This window comes from Cuculus canorus, unplaced genomic scaffold, assembly GCF_017976375.1.
Source record: "Cuculus canorus isolate bCucCan1 unplaced genomic scaffold, bCucCan1.pri scaffold_79_arrow_ctg1, whole genome shotgun sequence".
Lineage (NCBI taxonomy): Eukaryota > Metazoa > Chordata > Aves > Cuculiformes > Cuculidae > Cuculus > Cuculus canorus.
Genome location: NW_026527852.1, coordinates 73,952 through 79,581, shown reverse-complemented (window position 1 = coordinate 79,581; position 5,630 = coordinate 73,952).

The following is a 5,630-nucleotide window of genomic DNA, read 5'->3' as shown; positions in this document are numbered from 1 at the left end:
GCGACATTAAGAAAGCAGCCTACGCGGCCGACTGCCTCCATAGGTTCTGCTTTGCCTGTATCCGGAGGTGGGCCAGGACGAGCGATGCTTGCCCCATCTGCCGGCAGCCCTTGGAGGTCCTGCTGCACTCCGTGCAGGAAGGGGGCAGCTATGAGGAGTACGTGCTTGGCTTGCCAGCACGCCTGCGCAGGACGATGGCCGTGGAAACAGCCCGCAGCCGCTCCCCACAGCAGCGCTATAACCTGCGCCCACGGCCCACCAGCAACCGACCTTCGGGTGGCAGAAGCCGACGCAGGACGATGGCCATGGAAAGAGCCCGCAGCCGCTCCCCACAGCGGCGCTATAACCTGCGCCCACGGCCCACCAGCAACCGACCTTCGGGTGGCAGAAGCTGCCCGTAGGAGGCCAACCATGCACACGGGCGAGGGGCAGCTCCGTCGCCCCCCACCACCGCCACCGGACACGTTCCTGCACCCAGAGCTTCTCAGGAGCCAACACCACCGAGTGCTCCTCAAGATCCAACAGCATCCAGCTCAAGCCAGCACACAGCTGCGCCTGCTCCTTCTCCGCACCCACACAGTGGCACGGCGTAGCCGTGGGCCCTTGACATCACCCTCTTCCACCTCCAATAAACCCCTTGAGACCTTCCAAGCTGTGTTTCGTGACCAAAGAGCAAGCCACCGCAGGGATTGCTTTGCAACGCTCTCTGCGGGTGTGCAAAGGCCAAAGGGGAGGAGATCTCCGACGCCCTCGGGATTTCATTCCACCCTAGTGCTGCGGCAGCTGATGGGACCCTCCTGCTCCCCTGCTCTCCCACTCTCCACTAGGGCAGAACGTTTGGGTCAATGAGGAAAAGGGAAAGAGAAAAGACAGAGAAAAGATCTCTCCACCCCACAGTTCCAGTGACAAAGTTTCTTCTTTGCCGGCGACGGAGTCTTCTGTGCCAGGGATCCGGGAGGCGATGGACGCAAGATGGAGCAGAGGGACAGAGTGGCCCAGTTGGCCAGCTTTTCTCTGTCCTGGTTCTCTAGGGTCCTCCCGCTGGGCAGAGAGGGGTTCTGGTTCCTTCAGGCCTTTCAGGAGAGCCTGGAAGAGGGCCTGGACAGTTGACAACCGCCATCCAAGTCCTCTTTGTGTACTCAATCAGCAGCCAGGCTTGCGTCCTGGTGGGGATCAGCGGTGGAGACAGGAGAAAGGCCCACCCTCAGGCAGGACTTGCTCCTTCTCAGCAGCTCCCTTCCACCCTCTTGAAAGCTGTCAGAGCTGTAGACAATCCCCCCTGCTCTGGCACAACTTCTTTCTTCTCAGCAGCTCCCTTAGGCATCCCCTTCCTTTCAGTTAGCAGGTTCTCCAGCCAGCGCTGGGGTGGGCTGGGCTGGAGACAGGACAAGAGCCCATCTTCAGCGCTTTCACGCCATGAGCTCCAGCTGAGAAACTTCTTCTCAGCTCCTTTCAGGAAGGGACCTCAGATGTTTCCCATCCAATTTTTGATGCTAGAAGGGGATTTGGGGGCCAGACCTCGGATTTTTAGGGCTAGAGCACTGATTTTGGGGATCAGAACTCCCATTTTGGGGGGCAGAAAGCACATTTTGGGACACAGCCCCCATTCCCAGACCCCTGCCTTTGATCTCTGCTTTTCTCAGTGTCCACAGCCCTCTGGCTGGGACAGAACTGCCATTCTTGGCGCCAGAATTCAAATGCTTGGGAGCAGAACTCCCGTTCTTGGGGCCAGAATACAGACTTTTGGGGCTAGAACTCCCATTTTTGTACACAGAACACTGATTTTGGGGCCCAAACTCCCATTTTGGTGGACAGAACACTGATTTGGGGGTCCAGAACTCCCATTTTTGGGGGGCAGGATGTTGATTTTTGAGGTCACAACACCTAGTTCTGGTCCAGAGCACCAATATTTGGAGTCACAACACTGACTTTTGTGGCCAGAACAGTGATTTTTGGGGACAGCACATGGCTATTGAGGGGTCCAGAACATCCATTTTGGAGCAAGTGCACTAACTTTTAGGGCCAGAAGTGCCATTTCCGAGGCCAGAACAGAGATTCTGGGGTCCAGAAATCCCATCTTTGGTGCCACAAGACCCCTTTTTGGGACACAGCCCCATTGCCAGACCCCTGGCTTGGATCCCTGCTCTGCTCAGTGCCCACAGACCACTGATTTTTGGGGGGGCAAGAACACCCATTTTTGCGCACCGATGCCGACTTTTGGGCCAGAACACCGATTTTCCGGGGCCAGAACCCTTTCTCTGGGGGCCAGAACCCCAATTTTACAGCCAGAAAACCTATTTAGGGGCAAGAGCACCAAACCTTGGAGTCAGAACACTGATTTTTGAGGCTGGAATTCCTATTTTCGTGGCTAGGACACTGATTTTTGACCCCAGAACACTGATCTGCGGAGCAGAACACTTTGGGGGGGCGGGGAGGGGGGCGGGGATTGGAGGGATAGACCCCCTGGCTTTGACCTCTCCTTTCCTCAGTGCCCACAGCCCCCTGAGTGGGGCCAGAACTGCCATTTTGGGGCCAAACCTGCCATTTTAGGGGCCAGGCTCCCATATTTTTTTTGGCCAGAACACTGTTGTTTGTGGCCAGAACATCACTTTTAGGACCACTATTTTGGGCCAGAACTGCCATTTTGGAGCAAGAGCACTAACTCTTAGTGCCACAAGTGCCATTTTAGGGGACAGAGCACGGATTTTGGGGCCCAGAAATCCCATCTTTGTGCCAGAAGACCCCTTTTGGGGTCAGAGCCCCCATTCCCAGCCCTGCCTCAGCCCTGCGCCCAGCGCCCCATGCCTTCAGCTGCTGACTTTATTCCACAAGAAAGAGGGAGTTTAGAGTCGCGGAACTTTCGTTTCCAGAGTCTCCTTAGAACACCCCAATTCCCAGAGCCCTGGCTGTGACCCCTGCTTGACTCAGTGTCCACAGCCTCCTGGTCGCGGCCAGAATACATATTCTGGGGGGACGCAACACTGATTTTTGAGGCCAGAATACCCGGTTTTGGGGACAAAACACTGATTTTTAGGATCGGAACTCCTGTTTTGGGGGACAGAACACCCACTTGGGAGCCCGAGACCCCATTCCCAGAGCCCTGGCTTTGATCCCTGCTTTTTTCCGTGCCCACAGACCCCTGGTTGAGGTCAGAACACTGATCTTTTGGGGCAAGAACACTGAGTTTTTGCAGAGGAACACCGGCTTTTGGGCCAGAACCGTGATTTTTCGTGGCCAAAACCCTTTCTTTTGGGGCCAGTACACCAATTTTACAGGCAGAGAACCTACTTTGGGGCAAGAGCACCAAATTTTGGGGTCAGAAACCTGATTTTTGAGTCCGGAATTCCTATTTTTGTGGCTAGGACATAGATTTTTGATGCCACAACACTGATCAGGGGAGCAGAACATCTTCAGGTGTGGGGGGGATTGGGGGACTGGGGGGGCAGACCCCCTGGCTTTGACCTCTCCTTTCCTCAGTTCCCACAGCCCCCCTGAGTGGGGCCAGAACTGCCATTTTTGGTGCCAGGGTCCCATCGTTTTTTGGGCCAGAACCCTGATTTTTGTGGCCAGAACACCAATTTTAGGGCTAGAACACCCATTCTTGGTTGACAGCACCACTATTTTAGGCCAGAACTCCCACTTTGGGGGCCAGAACACTGGATTTGGGTCCCAGAACTGCCATTGTTGGGGGCAGGACATTGATTTTTGAGGCCAGAACACCTGGTTTTAGTCCAGAGCACCTCTACTTGGCATCAGCACAGTGATTTTTCTGGCCAGAACAGTGATTTTTGGGGACAGCACATGGATTTCTGGGGACACAACACGGATATTTGCGGGGAGCCACAACACCCATTTTGGAGCAAGAGCAGTAACTTTTAGGGCCAGAAGTACCATTTTTCGGGCCAGAACACTGATTTTGGGGTTCAGAAATCCCATCTTTGGTGCCACAAGACCCCCTTTTGGGCCAGAGCCCCCATTGCCAGACCCCTGGCTTGGATCCCTGCTCTGCTCAGTGCCCACAGCCCCCTCGTTGGGGCCAGAACACTGATCTTTTGGGGCAAGAACACTTGACAAGACCTCCAGAGACGGTGACTCAACTTTAAAGTTAAATCAACAAAGCCCAGCTAAGGATGGTATAAAGCCCCTCTTCAGATGGACGCTCTGGGGATGGAGAATGGGGGATGCGTGGGTTTGCGGCCAGTGACACGCAGGCTGTGGCCTTTGTGATGTCATATTCTTGCTGCCCTGTGCCACAGGAGAGCTCTCTGCGGTCCAGGGGGAAGCTCACTCTCCAGCAGCATCTGGAGGGCGTAGGTGGTTTCTCCAGTGGGAGCCGCCTGCTCCGGTCTCTGTGCATAGAAGACAAAGCAGCTGCAGTTGAGCAGAGGAGAGGACCATCTGTCTCATGTCCGAGGTGGGTCAGGGCTGTCTGCGCCTCTTTCTGTGCGCTCATTGCTCCCTTTTGAACCTCAGGGCCTTCCTAGGAAATGGCCCTGGGGCACCCCGTGCTCCACCCTGGCTCTGGCTTTTCCCAGCCCATCGTCTCCTGTCTAGAAGCCACTACACCATGTCCTGGAGCGCCTCGTCTACACTCCAGCAGCTCCAGGATCCTCCAGCAGTTCTTCTGGCGTGCATCCTGCGCTGGGCTGGAAGCCCCAGTGTCCCCGCCAGACGCTCCAGCACTTTGCACGTCTCTCTTGGCAGGAGCCAGCGCTGGGCACCGAGGGAACCATGGCCGAGAGAAGTTCTGCTTCAAGGGACGGCGGCAGGAGCCAGCGGCTCCAGGCAAGGCTGCTGGAGGCAGCCCAAGACTCCCAGTGCCCCATCTGCCTGAGCGACATTAAGAAAGCAGCCTACGCGGCCGACTGCCTCCATAGGTTCTGCTTTGCCTGTATCCGGAGGTGGGCCAGGACGAGCGATGCTTGCCCCATCTGCCGGCAGCCCTTGGAGGTCCTGCTGCACTCCGTGCAGGAAGGGGGCAGCTATGAGGAGTACGTGCTTGGCTTGCCAGCACGCCTGCGCAGGACGATGGCCGTGGAAACAGCCCGCAGCCGCTCCCCACAGCAGCGCTATAACCTGCGCCCACGGCCCACCAGCAACCGACCTTCGGGTGGCAGAAGCCGACGCAGGACGATGGCCATGGAAAGAGCCCGCAGCCGCTCCCCACAGCGGCGCTATAACCTGCGCCCACGGCCCACCAGCAACCGACCTTCGGGTGGCAGAAGCTGCCCGTAGGAGGCCAACCATGCACACGGGCAAGGGGCAGCTCCGTCGCCCCCCACCACCGCCACCGGACACGTTCCTGCACCCAGAGCTTCTCAGGAGCCAACACCACCGAGTGCTCCTCAAGATCCAACAGCATCCAGCTCAAGCCAGCACACAGCTGCGCCTGCTCCTTCTCCGCACCCACACAGTGGCACGGCGTAGCCGTGGGCCCTTGACATCACCCTCTTCCACCTCCAATAAACCCCTTGAGACCTTCCAAGCTGTGTTTCGTGACCAAAGAGCAAGCCACCGCAGGGATTGCTTTGCAACGCTCTCTGCGGGTGTGCAAAGGCCAAAGGGGAGGAGATCTCCGACGCCCTCGGGATTTCATTCCACCCTAGTGCTGCGGCAGCTGATGGGACCCT